This window comes from Lathamus discolor, chromosome 6 (assembly GCF_037157495.1).
Source record: "Lathamus discolor isolate bLatDis1 chromosome 6, bLatDis1.hap1, whole genome shotgun sequence".
Lineage (NCBI taxonomy): Eukaryota > Metazoa > Chordata > Aves > Psittaciformes > Psittacidae > Lathamus > Lathamus discolor.
This window is the reverse complement of record NC_088889.1, coordinates 54,099,565-54,116,549: the sequence shown is the minus strand read 5'-3', so window position 1 is coordinate 54,116,549 and position 16,985 is coordinate 54,099,565. Positions and strand designations below refer to the sequence as shown.

General features: G+C 44.8%; 1 protein-coding gene across 1 annotated transcript in view; it reads right to left on the bottom strand.

The window, feature by feature from the left end:
- SLC22A18 (solute carrier family 22 member 18) overlaps positions 1-16,985 on the bottom strand; it is a 69,772-nt gene that overhangs the window by 25,161 nt on the left and 27,626 nt on the right. The window lies entirely within an intron of this gene.

The following is a 16,985-nucleotide window of genomic DNA, read 5'->3' as shown; positions in this document are numbered from 1 at the left end:
CATCTAATCCACAGTTTCATTCATCTAAGTATCATCTCAGTCCTTGAAATTTCTCAGTGCAATCCAATGAATTTAAGGAAAGTGAAGAAAGTACTCAAGATGATTAAGGATGGTAGAATACAGCCCAGCCTACAACCAGAACTGAAAACACCATTTGAAAAGGAGCTGCTAAAAATAACAGTCATGATTTACAAAACCGTCTGAGGAAGTGAGTAAACAGCATTTCGATTGATGCACCTCCAGAGGTGCCCAAAATCAAATCAACACTGCTTCAACTGTCCTTCACAGCCCCGAAAGTTGGATCTTTAACAGAAGTAGAGCCACATCCTTAGATGTAGACACAGTGAACAGCTATTATTAACAGTAGTTAAACAATGACAAAAAGGAACAATTTCAACTAAACTAAAAAAACCAGACACGAACCACATAAAAAGCATTAGAGTCAATAATAAAGCCTCAATTATCACTGTCCTCTTAAAAGAGAAGATTAGGAAATGACTCCTCCTAGTATTTAAGACCATGTGGGAAAATTTCAGACTCTGAAGGGCTTTAATTCTGCCAAATACAGGTGGAGCAAAGTCCAGGGCTATAAGACTGAAACTCAGGAGAGGCAAGCTTGAAAACGAAGGGAGAAGCTTGTTTTGAACAGTGAGAGCAATTATCCACTAAACCAGTTCACTAAAAGTCTCCCCTGTCATGGGAACCCTGCTAGTTGAAGGGTTTCATAAAGCGTTTGCTTAAAACCTACCGCAGGACACAGGTTCGGGATGAGAATGCCCAGCAGAAACACCAAAGGGTGGTGTCACAGAGGGCACAAAACTAAGTGACCATCATGGTGTTTTGAGGGCATCAGAATTGAAGCACTCTGGCTTCAGCAAACTAATGCATGTGTTTCAACAGGGAAATCTTTGTAGCCATGTGGGTCTATGCAGACACAGAGGTGACCACACCATCCCCAGCAACCTGTGTTGTAAAAACAAGATGCAAAAGCAAGCTTTGAGCAGCCAACCAATGCTCCCTGTGAGCCTGCTGATACAGAGCAGCTTATTGCCTGACCTTTTACTGCTGTTTTCCTTGTCAGACTGTTGTATATGTTTTTCATGAATAACCAGCAGCAGTAATTGTAGAAGCCTCAAGTTTCCTCCGTGCTGGACAAAGGTATGGTCTGTATAATTTATAGAGTATTATTAAAGTCCCAGAGCAAGACAGGCAAGGATTGAGATGCAAACAACTGAGAAAAGCATCAAAGAGCAAATACGTACATATACACACTTATTCTCACTAACAGCAACAGCAGAAATCCCAGCTGAATATTTTAATTCTCATTAATTATTCTTAATAACAACAAAGCCAGATAATATCTTCCTGCAAATGGACTTAGTGCAGTAATTTAGACCTGCTTCCTTCCATCCGCCAAGCTGTTCTGCTAATTACCCCAGACCACAAAATTAGTCATTTACTAGATCGTTAGTTTTTATTTTTAGTGCAGCAGATTGCCACTTTCTGATTTAAAATTATCTGTCAAGCAGTTCCCAAACTACTGAAATTAACTTTGCGGACCCAAATTTTTATCCAAGAAATCTGGAATTTCTACTTTGCATTGCAACATACAGTAAATTGCTAACAAAAAAAAAGAAGGGATGAAATAATCAAAATAAGTAGCTGCAGCTGGTTTAGTGGTTTTTAGGGCTTCTGTATTTCAAGCTTTCCTTCTGATGTGGAAAAAATGCATCGCAAAAGTCTTCATTGGACAGAAAACTTTCTTCACAGTCCTGTTTTTTCCTGAGGTTTTTCAGAATCCCACATGCCAACATAAATATGTTTTAGCCTTCAGATCCAAGAAGAATTATAGCACACAATAAGAAAAGGATCCCCCTATAGAATCAGAAAGCAAAAAATGCACTGCTTCACTAGAAGTGTACCACTGATAATTCATTGCTGTGAAGTGAGAGAAGAACCTTGACATTTTACCTATTTGGGAAAACCTGGTCTTAATGTAATGGATTTATGGCATTTTGTACGGCTGGATTCTGAAATCAGAGAAATCCAGTAAAATATCAATCCCAAAACTGTGTTTCCCAGACAAGCCTGAAGTGTTCAAAATCATCTGAAAACACATCATCACTTCTGAATCCCCTGTAGGATTGCTTTGGGACTTGGGTAGGTGAGGGACTGCACATATTGTCTTTTCCTGTTACACAAAGGCACATAAATATTTACACTGTCATGTAAAAGGACACAAATGCTAAAACCAGTGTGCATGTGCTGAATCATTATTTCTGGCAGCAGGAAAGACAAATGCCAGTGGGTTGAGCTAACAATATTCTTGCAACAATGCTGACAGGAGACTGGAGGCCAATGCATTTGCTGGGGAAACTGGTGAAGTTGCAATGATGCTGCTGGATCCTCAGCTATAGCTGCTCCATGTCACTGCCACTGACAGGGAAAACTACCCACACCTTTGGATGCCACTGGGAGGGGAGCTGCAGCCCTGCAGAGGTGGATGGGATGGAGGTGGTAGTGGTTTGGAGGAGTCCAGCAAGTAGCAGGAGGGCAGGGGAGGGTTTGCACCACATAACAGCCCCAAGGAACAGTGCTTTGGCAAGGGGAAACAGTGATGCTATTGCCATCGGCAGAGAAAACAGCTGGAGGTTATCACTGATAATCCCTCTGCTTTTCTTGCTGGACCATTTTCTACATTCTAAGCAAGTGCAGGACCTGGGGCTAAATGCTTGCTCTTATTTCTTACTGGCCTGATGCAGAACAGGTGGCACAAAACAGAACAGCAAAGCTAAAGGTGAGACACCCCAACCCCTCAGCGGAGCCAAAGGCTAAGCGTAGGAATGATTGCTGGGTTGACAACTCCTGCTGTGCAAGACCTGGCTTGTGGCCACACTTTTATTTTTCTTCTTTTTTTTAAAGATTTAAACATGAAATCTCATCTGTGCTGATACCAGTGTGAGTCCTGCATTCAGTTTTACCTGCCTGGCTGATCAGGAGGAAGTTTTGCCAGGAAGGGACGTGGTGTCATTATTAAGAAAAATGAGGCACATTAAGCAGGTTGCTCCCACAGGACCTTTTCCCATCCTCTTTCCCTTCCTGCCCTCCCTCTTGTCCCTCCTGGCTGTCCACAAACCAGCCATGTGAAGCCAGAGTGAGCCGTGCCAAAACCAGCAGCAGATTTCCTGAGTGGAGCAGAAGAACAAAGGATGCGGGCAGGACTAATACAATTAAATTAAAGGGAGCAAAAGGGCGCAGCAGCTTTGGCAGCTAGAATTATTGTGTGGCCTCTTCCCGCTTCTTGCTGATTAATAGAGGTTAAGAGCCTTTACTGTCCTAGGCTTTATGGTCAAAATAACTTGAATAACTTTATCTGCATACTTCAGCACATTACTTATATTTCCTTTGCTTCTCTTGCATCTAGAGAGAGAGTCCCTTGCTGACTTTTTGTTAGCAGCCTTCCTTGCTTTCCCTTGGGGTTTTCTGGTAGTGAAGCTCCTCTCAGGTTGTCAGCTAAGACCACAGCTGCCTGCTGTTTGTGTGTTTTCAGCCTTGCCATGAAAGGGAGGAACAAAATGCATTGTCTTGTCCTACATGGGACTCACATGCCCCAAGGTCCTGCTGCCAGGAGGGTATAAAGCAATCAGCTGCAGGGAGCAAACGTTTGAACTCAGAGGAGGACTAGTTTTTGCTGACAGGAGCAGCTGCAGCTTTGCCCCAACCTAAAGCTTTTAGAAAAATAGGAAGAAAACATGAGCAGAGGGACCTAGAGGCCAGGAGCACATAACATCAGCCAAACACTGCTTAATGACATAAAGAAAGCCTCTCCTTTTTATCTTCCTGAGACCATTAGGCAAGTGTGGTGGATGCATTAAAAGCATTCTTTAGAAGAGTTTTAAAGGGTTTCAAGAAGTGGGATGTCCAGCCTTGGGCACACTTGCCACAGGACTACGTAAAAGGCTTACTTGGTAGCCTGTGGCCATGGATAAGGGACAAGTGGCTGACAGCTAGGATTGCCCATCTGGAAACTCCATCTTTAATGTTGGTGGGAAAGAAGAACTGATGAAAAAAACATTAATAGTAATGTCATGGTAAACCCATTAAATCCAAACAAAATATTAGCATTCAAAGCAAGCTGGAGAATGGCTGCATTTCTTCCAGCCAGCCTCTATGTTTACTTGTAGGTAACTGTAAATCCCAATGTGCACCATGCTTTTCAGGTAAGGGGAAACAAGGACACACTCTATGTTACTCTGCAACCCGCTCCCATCAGGGTCAAATAGTATGAGTGCAGCCAGGGTTCAGTTTCTGAATCATGACATAACATAGTAACACAGGTGACAGCAGGGGTTCCCAAAGGCTCCCCAGCTCCTGGAAATGACGTTTCTGTGGCTCTGCCCTAAGTTAGGAAGGCTAAGGCCCAGATAGAATTAAACCTAGCCAGGGATGTTAAGGATAATAGGAAGGGATCCTACAGGTATGTAGCAAACAAAAAACAGACTAGGGACGACACAGGCCCCCTGAGGAAGCTTTTGGGAGAACTGGCTACACAGGATTTGGAGGAGGCTGAGGTTCTGAATGACTTCTTCGCCTCGGTCTTCACTGGCAAAGGCTCTGACTGCACCACCCAGGTCTTAGAAGGTAGACACAGGGACTGTGAGAATGAAGACCTTGGGCCCATTGTAGGAGAGGATCTGGTTCGAGACCATCTTAAAAATCTGAATGTGCACAAGTCCGTGGGACCTGATGGAATCCATCCGCGGGTCCTGAAGGAGCTGGCGAATGAAGTTGCTAAGCCACTGGCCATCGTATTTGAAAAATCATGGCAGTCAGGTGAAGTTCCCGACGACTGGAAAAAGGGAAACATAACCCCCATTTTCTAGAAGGGGAAAATGGAAGACCCGGGGAATTACAGACCAGTCAGTCTCACCTCTGTGCCTGCTAAAATCTTGGAGCACATTCTCCTGGATGACATGCTAAGGCACATGAAAAACAACAAGGTGCTTGGTGACAGCCAGCATGGGTTCACTAAGGGGAAATCCTACCTGACCAATTTGGTGGCCTTCTATGATGGGGCTAAGGAACTGATGGACAGGGGTAGAGCAGTTGATGTCATCCACCTGGACTTGTGCAAAGCGTTTGACACTGTCCCACATGACATCCTTCTCTCTAAATTGCAGAGACATCAATTTGATGGATGGACCACTCGGTGGATAAAGAACTGGCTGGATGGCTGCACACCAAGAGTTGTGGACAATGGCTCAATGTCCTGCTGGAGACCGGTAACGAGTGGTGTCCCTCAGGGATCGGTGTTGGGACCGGTCTTGTTTAACATCTTCGTCGCTGACATGGACAGTGGGATTGAGTGCGCCCTCAGCAAGTTTGCCGATGACACCTGTGTGTCAGCTGTGTGGTCCGGTTGATACGCTGGAGGGAAGGGATGCCATGCAGAGGGACCACGCTTGTGAGGTGGGCTGATGCCAACCTTATGAAGTTCAACCACGACAAGTGCAAGGTCCTACACCTGGGTCGGAGCAATCCCAGGCACAGCTACAGACTGGGCAAAGAAGAGATTCAGAGCGGCCCTGCAGAGAAGGACTTGGGGGTGCTGGTCGATGAGAAAATGAACATGGGCCGGCAGTGTGCGCTCGCAGCCCAGAAAGCCAACCGTATCCTGGGCTGCATCAAAAGGAGCGTGACCAACAGGTCGAAGGAGGTGATCCTGCCCCTCTACTCTGCTCTTGTGAGACCTCACCTGGAGCAGTGTGTGCAGTTCTGGTGTCCTCAACATAAAAAGGACATGGAACTGCTGGAACAAGTCCAGAGGAGGGCCACGAGGATGATCAGAGGACTGGAGCACCTCCCGTATGAAGACAGGCTGAGGAAGTTGGGGCTGTTCAGCCTGGAGAAGAGAAGGCTGCGTGGAGACCTCATAGCAGCCTTCCGGTATCTGAAGGGGTCTATAAGGATGCTGGGGAGGGACTCTTCATCAGGGACTGTAGTGACAGGACGAGAGGTAACGGGTTAAAACTTAAACAGGGGAAGTTTATATTGGATATAAGGAGGAAATTCTTTCCTGTTAGGGTGGTGAGACACTGGAATCGGTTGCCCAGGGAGGTTGTGAGTGCTCCATCCCTGGCGGTGTTCAAGGCCAGGTTGGATGAAGCCTTGTGTGGGATGGTTTAGTGTGAGGTGTCCCTGTCCATGACAGGGGGGTTGGAACTAGGTGATCTTGAGGTCCTTTCCAACCCTAACTATTCTATGATTCTATGATTCTAAGTGTCGCATGCCCCTGAAGTCAGACAGGGCACATGTGAAGCATCAGAAAAATCTGGCAAAGTTTACAGCAAATGCAGCTCTTGGAAAGCAGAGCCTGGCCAAACAGATATGTGTGGGTGTACGTGCATACAGATGTATGTACAAACATATGTGCAGAGCACTTCCCAGTACAGTATCGTTGAAGTAACGCTTTCTGCAAAACCTCCATGAAAAATTCAATCCCACAGAGGCGTGGAGTTGCACCATGCAGAGATCAGGCAGTGGCTCAGGAGCATGAGCGAGCCCACTGACCAGGCATTTTCAAGCAGGTAATGTTTTCAGCTCACAGACGAAGGAATGAACAGACTCCCTGCTGGCACCTGCCAGCTACAGCCTCCAGGCAGTGCCAAGGAGGTATGGGTAGCAGAGCCTCTCACTTCCACCAAGGAAGGCTACAACAAACCAATATGGGATACAGCACTGGGCTCCAGCCCAGATTTCAGTTCTTGCTCTGACCTTGCTGGGCTGTAATTCCCATCTTTGGTTTCCTGCCTTTTCAGGCTGGGACAGACCCTCAAAGGTACCCTAGGGGGGGCTGCATTCAGGCTGTATGTACCACGAGACGGTATCAATTGCTTTCTGATTAGCATTCCAGCCACAGAACCCTGCTCTGCAAAGCCCAGGAGAAAAACACGCATGTGTAATTGCACAGCTAAATGTTGCAGCAATACAGCAATTCTTTTGAGGAGGAAGCAGTTCCAAACGATTCCCTGAGGATTAAAGGATCAATGTGTATTTCGACAGTGAATGGGATTGCGTTTGTTTTCTTTCTCTTTTTCTTAATAAAGTCAAAGTTGAACATGGAGAGAGCACAAATTGTTTTTTAGTGACTCACTCCTACTTCAAAACAGTGCTGCATAAAGCAGGCATTCATAGCCGGCCCAGATTCCTTAAAGAGCTCTGAAAGGACTCTCAAAATATTTCTCTGATTGCAGTCTGGCCACACTATCCACTCATCCACTCACACACTTAGAAGGGTGGCTGTGGGTGAGAAATAGCTGGTAAGTTAAAAAGAAAAGCAAAAAACTGAAGTGGAAAAATTAAAGTTCAAGTGAAACTATGACACCAAACCATGCTGTCCAGTAAACAGCTCTAGGCCCATAAGGAGGTGAGCAGCAGTTACTATGTTGTTTCTGATAACTAACATAAACTTTATGCATAGATTATTGTAAATTAGTGATGGTTTCATTCAAGGAACTCTGTTTTACCGCTACAATGCTTGCCGAAAACATTTCATCTTTGACCCACTGTGGTCTGGGCTAGGTTGTTGAGATTCCTCCTAAAGACTAAAGAAGCAAGCACATTTCCCCAAAGCTTCTTAAAGAAACAAAACAACAAAAAACCTCAATCAAAAATAGATTGAGCCTCAAAAAAAATCCACATTTCCTAGAACATTCATGAAAATATACAGGGACAGTCCAGCTTCCACAGCCCAGGGCGACAAACTGCACGGTAACACAAACCCAAATAGCCCAGTGCTCAAAGCAGCCCTGCCAGTGAAGGGCAGCCAGTACCACCCATCACATTATCTGTGTCTTTGAGAGAAAGACAAAAAAAGCCTCAAACCTTCCTCTCCACTGTTCCTATTCCCTGTCCTCATAGAAAAAATATCACAAAGGCATCAATAAGTGTGGCATGAATCTTTCCCTCTGGCTCTCCTGTCCAAGCAAATGCTCATGTGAAAACATGTGAAGCAAAGAGTGAAGGTTAATGCCAGCTGAAGGAGTGTAAATCCCAGATGGGAACAAATGCCACCTCCAAGGGACATGTGCCAGAGAAAGGTACCCTTTCTTCCTTGCTTCCTCATGGTCAGGTAGAAGGTACTTCACAGAGGCAGGACAAACTGCCTAAGATAAATCACTCATATTTTACTGTAGCCCCTCAGTGTTACTCCTTTGGTTATAATTTTCCCATTATTTCACTGTGAGCCTGGAATTTCTCTAGAGACAGAACATAAAACCTGAGCAGATACCCAACACCACCCATATGTTAGCAGGAAAAGGAGGGAGTTCACTGCTGTGATGCAACTGGAAACCATGACCAGGGTGCCCTTTTTGCCACATGTGTTTTAGATGAGGAGCGGCAGAAGTCGGCTGCTGCTGCTTTGGGAAGAGCAGAAGGTTCTTATTTCTTATTCAGTTCAGTGAATTTGACACCAAGGAGATGGTGAGACTTTGTGTCCACACCCTCCACAGAGCCCCTCAAAGGGTGAGAATGAGTCACCCACTTCATAAGAGAAGTGCTCATTCAAAAGCTTATTTGTAGTGGCAGCAACATCTGGAAAATTTGGGTGGTGGGAAAATAAAAAAAGATGAAGGAGGAGGTATGAGCATCCTACATCACCCGTTTCTGTCAGAACTGGGCAAGGAAGGGATGCTAATTAGAACTGGTGCATTAGCAGCACGAAAAGACAGGAGTGCAATGGCAGAGGTACGGAACTGTTGTGTGCTGGCAACACCAGATGTGGGACAGGGCCAGGAGTTTACAGGCATCCCCAAAGTCATTTGAGCTACCTGTGGCTTAACTTTCTCTAAGGGACATTCACTCCTGTGTGCATCACTGACCCAGCACAAGGAGGGCTGCTGGTGGGTCTTGACCTTGCAGAAAAAACACTTTAGGTCAGTGCTGGGCACTGAATAAAAACACTTGGACTTCTTCCACAGGGAAAATCCTCCTTTGGCAGAGCTCCCTATGTAAGCGGTGCTCTGCGTAAAGGGATAAGGCTGGTTGTCCATCATGGACTTTGCAGCAACAAAGCTGTCTGACCCCATGAGCGCCTGCCGCAGAGAAAATCCCAGCAATGAAAAGCAGCTCAAACTTACTGGCCCCTGCTGCAGCCCCAGCTCAATCACAGCGGATCCTGCTGCCGGGGTGAGAAGGGGATGGTTGCGGCAGGATGCTAATTCCCAGGCAGCTGGAGCAGGCTGCCTACGCCAGCCCATCCTGCTGCCTGATCCAATACAGTGCTCTTCCAAGGAACTCGGCTAATTGCCGGAAGAGGCATATCAGTTACGCCTCAATTAGATGTGGGCGGATTTGCATGCTTTGCCCATAATCCACCACTAATTTCAAGTATCATTTATACTTGTATGCTCTTTTCTGGCAAAACATGCCATTTCAATAATACTGCACTTTGCTAATTCAAAGCTTGCATTTATTTGTGTGATTGTTGCTTTTCCCTATTGCACGGTGTAGACAGCCCCACTGGCATCAAACACCTGCACATTTAATGCATTTATAACAAATGGGGGAATAAGATGCACTCCCGAAAAGATTTTAGCCAGCTGGCTGGTTAAGGTGTTGCTTGCCTCACGCTCCATGGTTATCACCCTGTATGTCTAGAAATGGAGAAGTCTAGACAAGGACCAGGTATGAGCTGCACTCCCTGAACAGGGGCTTGCAACATTTGGCTTTGATCCCAGTAGCACTAATACTGGATGAGCTGTGGCAGGTCAAGATAGGTATCAGAAAGTAGGTGTAAGTGGTCAGTTCTCACAACAGAGGCATCCCAAAGGTGAGGCCAGGACATGTGCTGTTCAATCTATCTGTGAACAATCTGAAGCAGCAGTGAGGTAAGAAATTCGCTGAGGATACACAACTAAAAAGAGTGCTGGGGGAAAGAACAGTCACTGGGGAATTGCATATGGCCCTTTCAGGGTTGAGGGATTAGGCAATAATGTGGCAGCTGAAAGTCAGTGGAAATTAAATTTGAAGTGATGCCTGAAGGGAAAACAAGTCTTAAATTCATGTATGAAATGATGGTTTATGAACTGCTTATCATTACTGAGGAGTAAGACCTTTGAACTATCATAGACTATTCCACAAAATCCAAAATCATTGGCTCAGTGCTCAGCTAACTAAACACTGGGGATTACTATGAAAGAAACAGCAAGTGAACAGAGAGCCTCATTAGACTACTGTATAAACTCCTCGTTCAGCAGTACTTTGAAAACTGCATGCAGCCCTGGTCCCCTCTCCACAAAAACGTATCTAAGAAATGGGACAGGCTAAGAGGACAGCAGTGAGGACAATTCATGGTGTCTGGTGTTATGCCTGAGGAGGCTGACAGACAAGTGACATCTAATAAAGGTTCACGTTTGTGAGGGAGTTGGAGCAGGGGGCTAGGAAGTGACTGACATAGTCGTTTCCACCACAAGAACTGGAAAGCACCAAACAAAGATGACAAGGACTGCTTCAGATGAAGAGAAAGGCCTAATTATTCCCACAGCACATAGAAGGGTGGAGTTTGTAGCTACTGGTGTTGTGGAAGCAAAAGGTTTAGGCAGGCACAAGGATAGGCTAGACAAGCAGTTGGAAGAATGATCCACTGAGGGTTACCAAGGAGTCACGAACCACATTTGTTCATGTCAGGAAATCCCCTGAGCTGAGAACAGTTGCAGGCTGGAAAAGTAATTGGTGAAGTATTGTGCAAGTTTGTCCCACTCTTTCTCTCCCCTAGGCTTCTTAATATGAAGAATACCAGATCATGTTGGAGATGCAAGTGCTATTTCCTTCTTTGCAGCCTGAACCAAAACTATGTCTCTCACCACCATTTCACAAACCAGACAGACCCTTTTTGCTCATTCCCTGGAAAATTATGCTTTTTTTTTCTACAATCCTTAAACATTTCGGATAACAAATAAGAATAACCACAACTCTCACTTTGTGCTGGGACACTCAGTTAGGAAAGGGTAGTGTTACATTGTGGGTCAAGAAATGTTCACCTGTCTTATCAATTGACTGTTTAATGCAACACAAAGCTGCAATCTCCCATCTCTTAAACATGGATTTTCCCAGTCTTTCTTGAACACTCAAACTACACAAAGTAACCATAGTTTCCTGGGTCTCCCCCTTCTTTTTGATGGAAGTTTGTTCCCTAACAGTGGCAAAGCCTTTAAATTGTTGTGGTTTTTTTTTTTTTTTTTTTAATTAAGCAACGAAAACTGCTCTTCTAAGCTCAGAATGTGGTAAATTATTAAAATGCTCAGCTTTGGTGTGCCGCTGGGTAAGGACTCCCACACACAGACTGGTTAGAAGGTGAGCAGTGCTTGCTAGCCTACCTGGTGACTCACCACCAAACGCATCGTTAATCATATGTTACAGCATGTCTGACTTCATAGAGTACTGTAGGTGGTGTGAAATAACCTTTGAATGAGTTCAAGCTTTTTCTAGCTTTTATGAGGTTACAATGTTACAGACTCCAAAAGACTCAGCTGGGCAGGAAACCGTTGAGGATTTGCTGTAGTAATCTGGGCTGCACTCCCAGCATGCCAGGTCTCTGCCCACGGCGGTGGTTTTAGACTATCCACAAGTTTGGCATCATCTGGAATTGTCTCACCAGTCGTGATGCACTCACTCACCCAGAGCTGGCTCAAAACAATGCGGGGGCAGAGTTGAAATTTTGCTGCCCAAGGATGAGGGGTGGGGTCTGGGTAGTTCCGGCAGGGGAAAGAGTTAGGATTCGGCTGGTGACTGCTACTTCCAAGAGGACCTCTTGCGCCTTCCAAAAACAAGACACTGATGCCAGATGCTCTGGCTTTCCTCAATGAGCATGTCATCTTGCCACTTTGGCACAGGCAAGTAGACAATAGGACTGTGGGCAGACAGTCCAATACTGCACGCAACTACCTATTTTGCCAGTGCTTGGACGTGTCCCAGCATCAGCCCACAAAAGGACTCAAGCTGCCAGTCCCTTTTGCAAGCAGGCAGGGCACTGGTGAGGCTACTGCAATGATCCAATAGCACAATCCCTGTGTCATGCAAAAGGAAAGGCTCCTTCCACAGCCCACACCCAAAGGCTGACAAACTAGATAGCAAAGTCATTGACTAGCCAAGTCTGACACTTAAATTTCATCTCTTACCAGGACCACATTCATGTTAATAACATTTTTAAGCTATGTAATCCCTGGCAAAACAAGTTACTTCTTTACCTTGAGGTAAGTAACTGTAACAGCATCCTACCAGAGGTATGGCATGGACTGATCTTGCCTTGGAACAAGTAGTGGCAGCCAACACCTTGAGGTGTGAAAAATCTTGTCATGCTGCATCCAGGGCTCCAGCACCTTTTGTCTAGTAAGACTTTCTAATGAAATAGGATGCATTAGGGCTAATTTTGTAGGGGAAGCAATGTTGAAACGCTAATACCCAAAAGTTACAAATAAAACATTTCACACATCAGGGGGAAGACTTTCCAGCATCCCACTCCAACCTCTTTGGTTGCACAACAGGCCTCTTGAAAACAACCCTTTCTCCAGCAAAGACAGAGCCTGAGGGCTGTGGTGCAGCTGATTTGACTTCATGAAGAGTTTGACCCCAGAAGGAGGCATCTGCATGAGAAGAGTGAGTCATTCCACTTCAATAATTAAAGTTGCACAGTTCGCTTGCTTGGACAGGCTTCATATGCTCAAACCTGGAGCGGTCTCACTTACTGTATTTACTGAACTCTCCCAATTAAGTATTTTGTTTCCCTCATCCCATAATGACAATGGTTTCTGCATGTTAAATATAGTCAGAAAAGTGGTTGTTCTATGTTGCATATTTGCAAACTGTAGTAGTTTTCTCCCCTATACCATTTTGTAGGACAAACACTAGCCAAGGAACAGCTAGGAAACTTTGCACTGAAAGATGTATTTTCAACTACTTTGTTAAGCACGGTTGAATATAATTTATTTGGGTTAAAAAGCACACTCAATATTAACTGAAGTTGCTTGCACTTTTTGGAGCAATGAATTAAAAACAGATTTAATACACTTCATACCAATTAAATGTAATTGCAGGGTCTTCTGTGCACTTTGCATATTTCAGTGGATTCCAGCATCGCCAAAGCCCTGAATGAGAACATCCAGATTTAGTGAAATGGTTGCACTTTGAGCTCTGCTTAACACACCTCTGCTCTCAGTTAGAGGCACTCCCCTTAGGGAGAAACAGCGCTTCGTTCCTTGTTCTCACCATGTTTCATCTTGGCCCCAGTACTGGGACCACCTACAGGGATGCTAGTTAGTATCAGCTGCATTATGCTGAACTGGTATTTACAGGAGTACTTGGTGGGAACCACATCTTAGGCAGCCTCATGGGCAGCCTCTCCACCCAGCCACACGCTTACAGCAAGCTTGCTCCATTCACCACCACAGCAACTACAAGCTACCTGACAGACTCACACGGAAAATTGAGACCCGAGTGTTTACTCTATTTTCAGTTGTGTTTAATTGCAGATTAGCAGCTGGAAACAAATTGGGGTGAGCAGTGTGTGAGCCACCAGCTGTCTGCAGACCAGGAGCTGAATCCAAACCAAGAATTTGGAAACCTCAACAATACATTTCTGTAACTCCAATGAGCAAAACTCTGGCCCACTGCATGCTTGGGGTTTGCTGTACCTAGGAGATTTACATTTCAAGCCATCTGGTATTGCAAGAGCCAGAGGCCACACACTTTGGCAAGGATCTTAGGGAACACCTGTATTTTAGATGCTACAGGCAGGTAACTCAAGGCAGCAATGGGCCATGTTCCTTAGTGTCTGACAATGACAATGGTTTTAGACTGGCACTTGTGATATCCTGGGTCCTTGGAGAAGCTGGCTGCTTTCAGCGCACCAGAGAGGTCCACATCAACAGACAAACTGGCTGATGAGGAAATTATTTGCCTTTTGAGGTGACTAGCAGTTGGTTGTTTTTATTCTTTTCAGTGCAACAGTGAAGAAGTGAAATGAAAACACACAATTCTTTACCTTCAACAGGGCAAAACTATGAAAACATGGACTTCATGATGCTGCCAAGCCTATTAGAGATACATCTGTACAGCACCAGGGAAATGTTGGGGTGTCCAAAGTACAAGGATCTCCAGACCTGGGCCCACATCAGTCTTTACAATAGTCTTTATATAAAGTTTTCCTTTCTTACATACAGAGACAGACCTAATGCAGTAGCAGCTGAAAGACTCACACTTTAAATCTCATAATTTATAACATACCTGTGGGTGGTGGTGGTCCAAACACCCCATACGTACTCACACAGAAATGAAGCATGGAAACCTAAGTGCCCCACTAAGGTTCCGTAAAGATCATGGTGGAAGAAGAGCCTTAAAAATCAGGTGCCTCACATGCCATGTTTAGTGCTCAGACAAGCAGGACACACTTTTCCTTTCCTCTTCCTTTTCCATGGATCCCCTAAAAGTCTTTTCTGTTGCCCCAGCCACACCAATGCAATGAGAACCCAAAACTTGCTGCGTCTTGCAACATCCTGCCAGCGCAACACCAGCAATACATATTACAGCACTATTGATGGGAGAAGCTCACATATGTAGGTTTTGGAAGTGTGTGACATCCCTATTACTGTTTCAAGAATTCCTCCTAAGAAGCCTTGCCATTGCATGCCGGTGTTGACTGGCCCAGCTCCAAAGGAACTAGCTCCCCAAGAAACAGACTTTGCCCCAGGGACGTATACTGGAGCCCTGACTCAATTAAAGCACGAATTTGAGTCAGTGGAAACTTGTCTGAGGAAGGACTGAGTAAAACCCACAGGGCCAAAGTAAAACAAGCCACTCAGATCCTGAGGAATTATCGAGAACTGCTGCAATCCTGGCTGCGCCAGAGGTGTCATGGAAAAGGGATTGGAAAAGATCAACTGGAGACATCATGGAAAAGATGCAGTCAGTAAAAGCTAAAAATGGCTTACAGGATCAGGCCCAACATTAGCAGTGTAGATATGACGGCTGCCAATCCCCATCAAAATAGCATCACCCAGTACGAAGAACTCAGCCATAGAGCAGAGATACGGATTAGCAGCAGGAAGGGATTTCAAATTCATTGCTCTTCAGTAAGTTATCAGATAACAGATAGCAGTTAAACTGGGCTTAAAGACATTTTTTATTATTAAATGACACAAGCTAAGCACGACTTACTGTATTGACAGATAACAGCCAACAAACCCTGTACTTCAACTACACTGATAATGAGATAACCTAAAAGCAAAACACCATGAGATTTTAAGGCTTTAGGGATGTTCTTTTGGAGTTTTTTTAAGTCTGCTTAACATTTACCTTTAATTTCTTCCACAGACCTACTTCTTGTAAAATCCGGACATGACTGAGAGAAAAGAGTACCGGAAGATCACTAAACATGTGGAAAAAATTATCCCAGAGGGAATATGAAAAGCCATCTGCCTAAGACTCCCCCAGCACTCATCCCATAGACATAAACAGTGAGAGATTGATGCTTTGGTGGTGAACACAGATAAAGTGGCAAATGCTGGTCTTGGCTGGCATCTAAAGAAATCACACATCCAACGGTCCAGAGAGCTTGTTTAGCTAAGAGCATATTAGCCCCTAGGCTAGCCAAGACTTTATCAGTTGGAAAATCCCAATCATGAGTGCTAGCTGCAAAGGGGCGGGGAGAAAAGAAACAGGGAAAGATCAGGCAGGACAAGCCTGAACATGTTAACGTTGTCCTTCCTATGTTACAATTATATCCTCATTCCTCAGAATGAAAGGCAGTTCAAAGAGACAATAAACCCTTTTCTAGTCTTATGCTTTGCAGGAACATCACTGAAATGGAACTGAAGTGGTTCTCAGAGATAAGGTGACAAAAGAAATTAAACCCTTCCTTACAGCTACCCTTTGGTAAAATATCAGCAAAGAGAGGGAGGCACTGCTTAAGACATAACTATGGCATTCACCTGAGGAAATAGGACTTACATTAGTGTTTTCAAACAGAATAATTTAGTATATTGCTCCTCAACTCTGCAGTTGCTTCCTTCCCTTGCATTGCAGGAATATTAGCCACTGAGGCTCATACTAACTTAATTTTATGGGATGGGTACTATTTTATTGTCAGGAAATGTGATTCCCTTCTGGGGTACAACTTTTACATATATATAAATGTTTCAGTTTAGGTCCCAAGAAATATGGGCTGAAGACCGCAACACGGCTTCGGAGCAGGCAAATCACGAGGGACCAGCTAAAGCAGCCACCAAATGGGTTTCCACCACTTTCCTTTAACCCCCTCACTTGGGCACAAAAGACATAGGCCAACAGAGGGTCAGTTTAGTGCGACAGAAAAAGAAAAGAAACATTGCTGAAAGGCAGGGCACGAAGCACACTTGGAATGGACCTGGGAGGTCTCCAAGGGTGCACCCACCCCATCCTATCTCCTTCCCAAACAAAATGAAGCATGCCCAAAAGCACGGAGCATAACAATGTCACAGGGAACAGTTAAGTGGCAAGGGAAAAATAATTGGATTTGCAACTAAAACCACAAGACACTAAACAGCCCTAGACAGTGAAATATTTGACAGCTGCAATCCTAGACATAGATGGGACAGGAAGAAATAAAAAGGCCCATCATGCATTACCAAACCACCCAGAAACCATCAGTGCTTATATTGAAAGGTTACTATAAAGTGAAATAACAGCTTTTTTAAGAGTTCATTTTTAACATACTTCACCAAGACTTCTACAGTATGGAAATTGCCCTGCTCATCACCCCAGCTCTGGGGCTTCATTGCCAACATACATTCATGTAACGGTAAGAAACTTCAACCTGGCAAAGGACAGACACCATTTCTAACCATAACCAGGCTGCATGGCAACTTTACCAAACTGGAAAGCCATAAATACTTCAGAGTGACTCAGTTCGGATACACTGGATTTTTTCCTGCCTTTCACTGTGTCAGGGA